Here is a 12,077-nt window from a genome sequence, read left to right on the forward strand (position 1 = left end):
ACCAAGGCAGAAGCGACTCTCATCGCTGAAGACGACACGTCTCCATTCGTCCCTCCATTCACGCCTGTCGCGACACCACTGGAGGCGGGCTGCACGATGTTGGGGCGTGAGCGGAAGACGGCCTAACGGTGTGCGGGACCGTAGCCCAGCTTCATGGAGACGGTTGCGAATGGTCCTCGCCGATACCCCAGGAGCAACAGTGTCCCTAATTTGCTGGGAAGTGGCGGTGCGGTCCCCTACGGCACTGCGTAGGATCCTACGGTCTTGGCGTGCATCCGTGCGTCGCTGCGGTCCGGTCCCAGGTCGACGGGCACGTGCACCTTCCGCCGACCACTGGCGACAACATTGATGTACTGTGGAGACCTCACGCCCCACGTGTTGAGCAATTCGGCGATACGTCCACCCGGCCTCCCGCATGCCCACTATACGCTCTCGCTCAAAGTCCGTCAACTGCACATACGGTTCACGTCCACGCTGTCGCGGCATGCTACCAGTGGTACAGACTGCGATGGAGCTCCGTATGCCACGGCAAACTGGCTGACACTGACGGCGGCGGTGCACAAACGCTGCGCAGCTAGCGCCATTCGACGGCCAACACCGCGGTTCCTGGTGTGTCCGCTGTGCCGTGCGTGTGATCATTGCTTGTACAACCCTCTCGCAGTGTCCGGAGCAAGTATGGTGGGTCTGACACACCGGTGTCAATGTGTTCTTTTTTCCATTTCCAGGAGTGTATTATTGTAAGGCCCCTTGTAATTGCCAGTCACTCACTTCACAGATGGGAGAAGGGCATAGCAGCTCCCGTAGGATCATGCCTAGGAAAGTAATACGGCGTTCTAACCAATTTTCAGCTGTCGAAAGCTGGTAAATAAACTTCATCATTCCATTGAAATCAACCATAGTTAATATCGCATCTCAGTGGATATGAGATAGAAAAGTAGCTGGAAGCTGTAGGGAAGGACAGGCAATACATCATAACTAGAAAACCAACAAGGAACCATAAAAACAGAACGCCAAGAACGAAGTGCTCGGGTCTTTCGTTCGTCCTGTTGCATGTAGAGTAAGGGAGGAAAAGATGACGAGTAGTCTAAGACGACGAATCATTAATTTAATGGGATTACCGAGAGAGAGCAGCACTTGAAAGATTTGTCTTGCTAGATACTTCAATAGTTACACTCATAAGTTTGGCAATAACATTCGATCTTTGGCAAAAACATTTGACAGTCGGCAACAGAAAACAAAACATTGCTTTAAAACAAGCGTTCAGTGCATAGTGTTGTGGAATGGGGAAAAAAACCGCAAATTGGCGTTCATAAGAAGAAGAACAGCACCAAAAATGCAACAGGAGCGTAATATGTAGGAAATTGTCCACGCAACCTGTAAGTACAGTTCAAAACATTACTACTTAATATGAAATACCAACCACCAGAACTGTTTATAACCTATAGGTACAATGACAAAAATGTATATACGAGGGTCGGTCAAAAAGTAATGCCTCCCATTTTTTTTCTACTTAAAGAAATTAAGTTAAGTGAAAAATTTGAATTTGGCGCCATTCCTCAAACCTTCTTCTGCAATCCACTGCAGTAGTAACTTTCTGTGTCAACAGGTGGCAGCACAGCAGAAGTTTGTAAGATGGCCGACATCGATGTTCGTTTGAGACAGCGTTGTGTGATTGAATTCTTGAATGCAGAAGGTGAAACGCCCATACGCATTCATGAAAGACTGAAGAAGGTGTATGGTGTTGTGACAGTGGATGTCAGCACTGATAGACGATGGGTTCGTCGTTGTAAGGAAGCTGAAGGGCAAGCACCGTTGACTGACGAAAAGCGGAGCGGCAGGCCGGTGAGTGCAGTGACTCCACACAACATTCAGCAAGTTGATGACATCATTCGTGGTGACCGTCGGGTGACTGCAGATGAAGTGTGTCGCATTATTTCTCTTAGTAAAGGCAGTGTGATCACGATTATTAAACAAGTTTGTGCACGGTGGGTTCCAAGAATGTTAACCGATCAGAATAAAGAGGCAAGGAAAACAATAGCCTCCCAACACTTGCAGCGCTTCCGTTTGGAGGGAGATGAGTTTCTGAAAAAAATTGTGACCGGGGACGAAACATGGGTGCATTTTTTTGAACCCGAATCAAAGAGGCAGTCAATGGAGTGGCGTCACACAAGCTCGCCGAGGAAGAAAAAATTCAAAACTGTGCGATCGGCAGGGAAAGTTATGGCAACAGTTTTCTGGGATACAGAGGGTGTGATTCTGGTTGATTTTTTGGAGCAGGGATGCACAATAAATTCTGTTCAATACGTCACAACCCTCAACAAACTTAAAGCACGTCTTCAGCGAGTTCGCCCAACAAAATCAATGGCAGATGTTCTTCTTTTGCAAGACCACACACCAGTCGTCACACCTCTGACGAGATTGTCAAAATTGGATGGGAAGTTTTGCCTCATCCCCCATACAGCCCTGACCTGGCACCATCAGACTTCCATCTGTTCGGGCCACTAAAAGAAGCTCATCGTGGGATTCATTTTGAAGATGAGGAGGCCGTCAAAACATCCGTGCGTCAATGGCTTAGGAAGCAGAGCTGTGATTTTTACCGTGCTGGGATACATGCCCTTGTTCAAAGATGGACCAAAACTGTAGAGATGGGCGGAGATTACATTGAAAAATGACAAAATGATCCTCAATGTTGTGGTTTTCAACCTATGTAATTGCATTTAAATTTCCTGACAATTAAACGTAGAAAAAAAATAGGAGGCATTACTTTTTGACTGACCCTCGTAAAATAGCTAACATATGTACATATTCCAGGCCACTGATGATGCCTTGCAGAAAATAAAGGCGAAACGCGTATGGCACTAAAATTGTGTTTTATTCAGCTGCTGTCAGACGGTCCACTAGTAAAAAAAAATTATTAATATACCGTAATATTACACGCAACTGAGGAAGACAGGACTATAAAAGTTGAAGACCATCATTTGTGTTTACACGCATGTTCGTTGTAATATTTCAGTGCATCGAAATAACATCTGGACTACAAGCGGTAAGTTTTTCCTTTCTAGTTTCAGTTTTTTCCTAAACTATAACCTATGATGTTTATTTAATGTATATAGCAGTCTACAATGAGAATTTAGTGAACTGTTGTTTTTAACTTAAGATTACAAATGCCCGCTTCGGGTAAGTTAACGATATTTCGTAAATTATTTTAATAATCTTTGCAATCTCATTTGCAGTATGCAACATGGGTAACAAATATAAGAGAAAGACCAGTTGACGGGAATGGCCACAGGAATCTATTATGCTAGCTGTGCAGGAGGTAAAGAATTGTGCGGCGTGTATGCAACTGCGAAAAAGTACAATCTTCAAGGAGCTACACTGCGGCGTTACGCCAAGAAATACACGAAATAAGTGTTTTTAAACGTAATACCTCAGTTTTAAGTTGGAGGCACCACAGGTGCTAAATATAATGGCCTTTATGAAATTTCCTGGTAGATTAGAACTGTATACCGGTCCGAGAATCGAATTCGGGACCTTTGCATTTCGCGGGCAAGTGCTCTACCAATTTCTTTTTTATTTTTATTTATTTATTTTTTACTGATCTCATTTTTCTCGTAATTGGTAGTTGTATATGTTCAGGGTGGACGTCCCCTGACACCTGTTAAAGTTCATCGTTGATCCGTCCACTCAGGGTATTTTTTTTCCCTTCTTTTTTTTCACAGAGAGCAGCTAACCCTCTGACCGACTGAGCTACCCAAGCACGACTGACGCGTGACCCGTCCTCACAGCTTCACTTCCGTCAGTACTTCGTCTCCTACGTTGTAAAAGCTGTGAGGACGGGTCGAGAGTCGTGCTTGGGTAGCTCGGGGGAAGAGTACTTGCCCGCGAAAGACAAAGGTCACGAGTTAGAGTCTCGGCCCCGGAAACAGTTTTAATCGGCCAGGGAGTTCCATATCAGCGCACACACCGCTGCAGAGTGAAAATTTCATTCTGGATAATGGCCTTTAATTAACGTACTACGTTTGAGAAAATTAAATTTCATTTATTTTTCAGAATATGCCGACCAGCGCCGGACTGTTTCGATAGACTTTCACTGATGAGCAGCTGCAAAACCTCAAGGATTACGTCGAGGACTTTGACAGAAGAGCTTTCGGCTTAACAATGGGGCAGTTTGTAAAACTCGCCTTTGACTACGCTGAAGCTTTGTACAATTTGCAATGACTATAGGAAACCAGAGACCTGGTGTGCTTGTTCTCGCTGTCACAAACAGGCGTGTGCTGCTTGTACTGGGCCTCAAAGCTGCAAAAACAAAGCATAGACCACGTGCATGCGACTACCGTGCTTAAAAGAAAAATACTTTTTATGTATATTCATTTCTGTTTTCATTCGCCACCTTAACCACGTACTTACGTCATCTCAGCCTCAAACGATGGTAAGATGACGAATTTAACATCTTTTTGAAAAAGTTGAAAAATTGCCATAAATGGTAGATTTAGAAAAATGATAAAATCAGTAGTTGAAAATAAAACTATAACGGTTGCTTTAAATTATTAATGTAGGCTATCAGTTCAAACGCATGAGGGTAGAAAAACCCGAAAGCTTTCTGTCTTCATCTTACCTTCCATTCCCCTATACAACGAAGGGCAATAAGGAAAACACAAGAAAGGGTCGGGATTGGGATTAAAATTTAGGGTAAACGGTTATCAATGACAATATTGCTAAAGACATTGCTATCCTTACTGAAAGTGAAGAAGAATTAAACGATTTGTTGAATGGAATGAAGTCTAATAAGTGCAGAATATTTCTGGTACCGAAGTTACTCGCGCTAGCTTTCCATCTGGACGCCGCTGGGTGAAAGGGTGGACGCTGGCTCGCACTTTGAGCTGCTGCGACGCCGCTGGGTGACAGGGTGGACGCTGGCTCGCACTTTGAGCTGCCGCGATCGTATTACGTTACGTTACGTTACGTTCCGCTACTTAGCTGAAATAGGGACTGACTCATGGCAGCGGTAGTTGGTGGCGGCAGGAAGAGCATCCGGCCACCCCTTACCATTAACATGCCAAATCCGTTGAACCAATGCCGACCCTCCGTAACCGCGTGATAAGGCACAAGCGATAGATAGATAAAACAGTTGCGGCTTTACTACTGTCTGATACTGTATGCTAAACATGCCTGTATTGTTTGATACCTGAGCACGTATTCGCAGTTTGTGACGATCGTGCGTTGAAAGTCTAGCCCTGTTTTGTACCGAGCACTGTGGATGCCTGTGTTACGTACTTTAGTATATTATTGTTAATTACTTTTGAATACATTATGAGAACAGCAGTGATCAATGTCTTATAAATAATTACTATTAAAAACAGTCTTGATCACGATTTATTTAACAAGGTGACCGGTTTCGACCACTACTGTGGTCATCTTCAAACGCTTGAGTGGGAACCTCTTTCTCCAACAGAAAGAGGTTCCTACTCAAGGGTCTGAAGATGACCACAGTAGTGCTCGAAACCGGTCACCTTGTTAAATAAATCGTGATCAAGACTGTTTTTAATAGTAAATATTATTGTTAGCCTTACGTTGCGTTTGTGTTGGGGGGTTCATTATTTGTTTCAACAGTGATGGGGAAAAAAATCCCTTCACGAAGAAGGAGTTGTTCGAAATAAACGAAAGTTGGTAGGCCTGTTTCTACATCTGAAAGATGAAATCTACTCAGATTTCAGGCCAGTTGCATTAGAGTGGCGCCCGTGTCGCCACTACGAGGATGCAAATCAGGTTTGCTTCGTATACGCGCTGTAACGATCGTGAACACATTAGTTAGCTTTGAGATTGGACGTAGTGAGTTGATGTTCGTCAATAATGCCTTTAAGACGACTAAGACGCCATTATCTACAGCTGACTGAGTGAGGTCGTGTAATAGCGCTAAGGTAAGCTGGATGTTCGTTCTGCAATACTGCAGAAAGATTCGGCAGCTACATAACTCTGCTGGCAGCGGTGGTCACGCGAAATTGCTGTAGCAAGAAGACCTGGCTCGGAACGACTATGTGGCACTGTCGAGAGGGAAGACCATCGGTATTCGGCGTATGACTCTGCCCCATCGTACTGCGTTTGTAGCACCCCAGATCACGTAAGAAACAGATTGCCCAATCGCTTGGTCTAGCAGGCAACCCTTGTCAGGGAATGGCCACCAGGCGGCAACAGCGACACAACCTTACTTGTGGAATCAACCACAAGATGGCACTCCGTTCTGTGAAATATGTGGCAACATCGGCCGAACGCGTGCAGCTTTCCACTATTTGGCGTCTGTGAAGTACAGCTGTTTCTGACATACCGGTGGTAGTGGATCGAGTCGTCATGCCGAGGGCCTGCGAGTATATCAACTGTGGAAGGAGTAGACGAACAAATCCTGAACTAAAAATGTTCAGATTCCCGTCAAAAATAAAGAAAGGTTACGCGAGTGGATTTTAAATTCAGGTAAATCTATAAATTAATTACGAGTAAGAATTAATAAAGAGCCCTAAGCATTCGATCCTATCTAAATTTTATCGATCTTATATTCTGATATAACGTGGCAGCCCTTCCTGTACAAGAATCATATCATATAATTTTTAAATGAAATATTTGCTGCGATTTGGACTTTTTTTGAACTGTTTATTCCCTTCACTATCGTAATTTTGGCTGTAGAGGCGTTTTTGTGTGCAATGTGAAAACTGAAACCAATATAAGATATGGATAACAAAATGCAAAGCATAGTGTGGTAACATTTGGTAAACAATTTAAGAAGCATTACCTTACAAGACCTTTCCCTTGGTACTTGAAAATGGCTCTAGAGCTGAGATGACAACAGTGAAATAAATGAATAATAGCCGTCATCTAACTGCTAGGTCATCAGTCCCTCTAAATCCTGGTATATACTAGAGCGAACGAAGTGAACGAGTGTAAAACCTCGTTTACACTGCTGCAAATGAATATTCATAGATAATTCGCCAATGTTCACTGCCATTCGTATATACATGTGAACAAACGTTTATACTGGAATGAAGGGAGGAGGATAGAAGAGAACGAGCATAGCATGCAAACTATAGACGCTGCCTATTTTAATTTTTTTTTATCTGTGCGCTAATAATCCTCACACACCTTTCACTCGAAAACAACACTGCTTATAGTAACAGGTCTGCGCGAGAGCAGATTGTGTATTACTTTTCATTTCGCATATGATTGTGAGAAGTATCCCTACAGTAGAAATAAACTTGGTTTGTAGAATTACAGGAGCTAATCTACATTCTTCGATTGAAAACTCGGGAAAAAACATAGCCGATCATGGTCTACAGTCACCTGTGTGAGGAATTCATTTCGCGTGCAGCGCTCTAGCCAAACACAAATCAGCGTCATTCACATCACTGAAGATACAGCGTTGCCAATTCCGCGACATGGACAGGTCAGTTAGCATTGTAGCGTCGCCTGCGACATCTGTTGACCGACGGGAAAACTATTTTTACGGTTGCCTATTCCGCCGTAAGGACGGTCAATCTGTTTCTTATGTGATCTGGGGTAGCACCTATCCGATCAGCAGTTGACACCACAGCGACACAACGAACTGTTACAAATCTGTTACTTCACGGACAGCTCCGAGCCAGACGCCCTGTAACGTGCATTGCACTTATCGCAAACCACCGCCATTTACGACTTCGGTTGTTTGAAGCAAGACCTCATTGGAGGGCGGAGTGGAGGTCTATTGTGTTTCCTGATAAAAGCTGGTTCTGTCTACGTGCCAGTGGTGGCCGTGTGTTAGTTACAAGGTCAGTTGAGGGCCTGCAACCAACCTGTCTGCATACTAAAGTGCGCGTCATTTATGTTGGCGGCCGAGTTTAGGTTCGTTCTGCGCATCTGACGTCACAAAACACAGTCAGCCAATGAACAGAGAACGACGTTGCCACATCTCGACTGCAGTGCAGAGCATGGACGAGTGTCTTCAGTTTTAGAAACGTTCAGTCATAAATAAAGTAATAGAACAAAAGCAATGTCTTGATAGCAGACATTCTTTTATAGAAAGTTTGGAAAAACCATTCTTTATACCAATTGCTCCATATTCTATTAATTAATTAAACCAAACAAGCAATAAGACTCCTAATTCAGGCGATAGCAAGGAAAGGTGTTTGTATCAATCACACGAACCGCTTTTTCGCAATAAAGAACAGCGGTAATTGTTTATTTCCTATTGTACTTCGACGAAGTGCGAGTAATTCATAGGCATACCAACAGTGTTTGTCAGAATTTTGCGTGACCTGTTAGAGTCCTTATGGAGCTACAGAGCAGAACGAGCTGCGTTAGCGTAATGGTTAAGGCGTTGGGATAGCAAGTGGTGGCTACAGAGTTCAAACCTTGTGCGATGCTAAATATTTTCTTTATTTAAAAACAATATCGAAGTGTCTTACTTCACTAATTTTATTCGTTTGAATGCAATTTTTTGAAATTTCTAGTGCTTTGTCTCTTTATTTAAAATAAAGCCAAATGTGCTCAGTGTAAATAAAACTTTTGTTACAGTCGCGAAAGAAGGAATATTTCTCAATGTTACATACGACACCTATGTGGTACTTAAATTAAATGAGATATTGTTATACAGTAAATTGTATATGAAATTTAGGTATCTTGTCCACATTTCATTCTCAACATTGTGGCAACTAAAATCGACCATACAGAAAGTATACTCTATGGACTTTTACCTCTGCAAACTCTTCAAAATTTCGTGCAATGGTTTACAACATTTAATGCTGCGTAATAACTGCGTTGAATATCGAAACAAAATTAAGTCATTTATGGGGGGAAGGTATCAGTCAAGAAGATGTGTAAAAATCTAATTTTTGGGCCAAATAGTTTTTGTGGAATCGAATGATAAGAGTGTCAAAGCAGTCGGAACACCATGTGTCTGCACAGGCGAGCAGTGCAATGACAAAATCGCGCACAGCGCGGAATGCGGGGAGCACGTCTTTGTAGCAGCGAAAGGCTTAATGCGGCCGTGGTGGCTTTACTTCATGAACTGCACGCTCTCCCCCTAAACGTAAGCTTGCGAACTATGTTATACTATGGCGCTGCTTCTCTTGGCGCATGCGTCGTGTGCAACTGGCAACGCAGCAATCTCCCGCGTCTGGGCGGGCATGCGCGAGCCGCCAAGATAAAAGAATTGAACTATAGACACACTGCGTCTACATTCGGAATTACGATCTGGACTACGATTTCGTACAACAGCAACAGTAATCTCGTGATTATTCCATGCACCCTGACTACAAATCTGTACGTCGGTATGGTGATTCGACCTGTTCTGCTACCATTCATGTACAGCATTCCGGGAGGTGTTTCCCCAACAGGATAATGCTCGCTCAAGTACCGCTTGTGTAACTGGACACGCTCTATACAGTGTCCACGAGTTGCCTTGTCCTGCTCGATCACCAGATCTGTCTCCAGTAGAGCACAGATGGGACATCGTCGGATTATAACTCCAGTCCATAAACAGCATTAACCGTCCCTGTACTGACCGACCAAGTGCAACAGCCATGGAACTCCATCCCACAGACTGACGTCCGACACCTGTATGGTACTATGCATGAACATTTGCATTCTTGAATTCAACATTCTCATGGTTACACCGGTTATGAATATACCAGCATTTCACATTTGCAATGACTTATCTCGCACTTACATTAATCTGTAATCCGGCAAAGCTAACCACTTAAATTTGTTACCTAGTTTAAATGTATTCCCAAAATTTCGTTATTCTACATTAATTATTTCTTGGCAATGGGATTTTTTTTTCTGACAGCGTATTTGACTGTCTCGCGTGTTATCCAGTGTCCAGAGTTTTATGCAAGCAGTGTTATTTAATTTTTTTTCACTGGTGCTTTAAGTGCTTGTTATTCATTGGCTTTGAATATAGTTTTAAATTCCATTTGTATGTTGCAGCAGGTGCATACCATAACTAAAGCTTCATTGGCAGATGCCTCACTGTGCGGCTTGACGTAGTGCTGTGACAGTTGTCAAACTGAATTGCTAACACGTTCTTTTATAGTGATCTGCTCTGTTAAGCGACATGGCCAGCTGAGTAGATTAGAATTACTTGCCTTTGTTATTTTTGAAACAGTCCTCTGTCCACTAACTATGTGTCAGTTATTTATTTGGTTACGCTGAGTGGGCCTTACCCAATCGTCGATAGTTTTGAGTGGCTACTATGGTTGTTTATTCACCCAACGTTAAGTGTTGGTTTCATTACGAAATGTGGTTTGCTGCAGTACATCGCTGCTGGACCGCAAAATCTTGTTTCATAATTGCTTATGTTTTTGCGGGATTTCAGAACAAAACCTAAAAGCATCTCTGCCAATTGTCAAACTTGCTAAAGTGGTCGACGGCCGTTAACTCAGTGGATCCCTTTCCTTCAAAGCGCTGCAAACATTCTGTGTAAGTTTTAAAATTTGATTCTACCTAAAATTTTAGTTTTAGAATGCATCTTCAACTGTTTTTGGTATCCTCACTGCTGCGGTTTATGTAAAGAAACGCCATTTAAGAGGCATTTTGTAATTTAGTTCGCCTATTTGCTGAAGCACTTGGGCAGTTTGCTAACGGATTTTGTAACAGTTACGGGGTACTGTAGTCAAACCTTGAAGCAGCTACGCAAATGTATATTTTGGTTATGTTAGCCACCGGCTATTTAATCTCTACACACTCTGGCTTATTCAGACACTATTGAAGCTCAGTGGTTTTAAAGCTTGCAGTGCCCTTAATATGTGAAGCGCCTACATAGTAGTTAGATGGTTTATTGCGCCTTAAGACTTTTGATACAACTGTGCAGTGTAGATCATTAGTTTCAAGTTTTCACCTTTTTAATCTCCAGTTGTTCCTTATATTTGGATATTTTATTGTAATGCGCCTTCCTTTTTTTTAAATGGGTCTTAACCATTGCTGCAGTTACTGAGAATCTTTTAATTTGTTTTGCACCGTTATCTTGTTAACTATATCTGCTTGTAACAGTTTTTGGCTTTCTGATAAAATATACGTTTACTATTGCTTTAACTCAATTTTGCTAAGTTCACGTTTGTTTCTTTTACCTGTCTGTGATCGAAGCCACAAGTCAATTAACTATTTAGTGGAAATTTGACTGGTGATTTTTTTTTACTGTAAGTATTCAGAATTTGTTTGTGCGCAAAGCACTTATTTGCCACTTGATTCGTTTTATCTACTTTCTTGTTGCATCCGTGCGCTGCAAGTGATTTTAAAAACTTTAAAATTTCATTACTGTATTATCATTGTAAGGACTTTGGATGTCAATAAACTATTGTTAAAATATCCTTTATTTTGTGGTTCCTTTATCTTTCCTCTCCCAAACAGCTTCAAGATTATAGCGGACATTACTTCTAGTGGTGTAGGCCAACCACTTGACACCCCTCTCTATATCTACCTCTACATCCATACTCCGCAAGCCAACTGACGGTGTGTAGTGGAACGTACCTTGACTACCTCTATCGGTTCTCCCTTCTATTCCAGTGTCGTATTGTTCGTGGAAAGATTGTCGATATCCCTCTGTGTGGGCTCTAATCTCTCTGATTTTATCCTCATGGTCTCTTCGCGAGATATACGTAGGAGGGAGCAATATACTGCTAGACTCTTCGGTGAAGGTATGTTCTCGAAACTTTAACAAAAGCCCGTACCGAGCTACTGTGCGTCTCTCTTGCAGAGTCTTCCACTGGAGTTTATCTATCATCTCCGTAACGCTTTCGCGATTTCTAAACTATCCTGTAACGAAGCGCGCTGCTCTCCGTTGGATTTTCTCCGTTGGATCTTCTCTATCTGGTACAGATCCCACACTGGTGAGCAATATTCAAGCAGTGTTCGAACAAGTGTACTGTAACCTACTTCCTTTGTTTTCGGACTGCATTTCCTTAGGATTCTTCCAATGAATCTCAGTCTGACAGCTGCGCGGGATTAGCCGAGCGTTCTAAGGCGCTGCAGTCATGGACTGTGCGGCTGGTCCCGGCGGATGTTTGAGTCCCCCCTCGGACATGGATATGTGTGTTTGTCCTTAGCATAATTGAGGTTAA

This window comes from Schistocerca piceifrons, chromosome 2 (assembly GCF_021461385.2).
Source record: "Schistocerca piceifrons isolate TAMUIC-IGC-003096 chromosome 2, iqSchPice1.1, whole genome shotgun sequence".
Lineage (NCBI taxonomy): Eukaryota > Metazoa > Arthropoda > Insecta > Orthoptera > Acrididae > Schistocerca > Schistocerca piceifrons.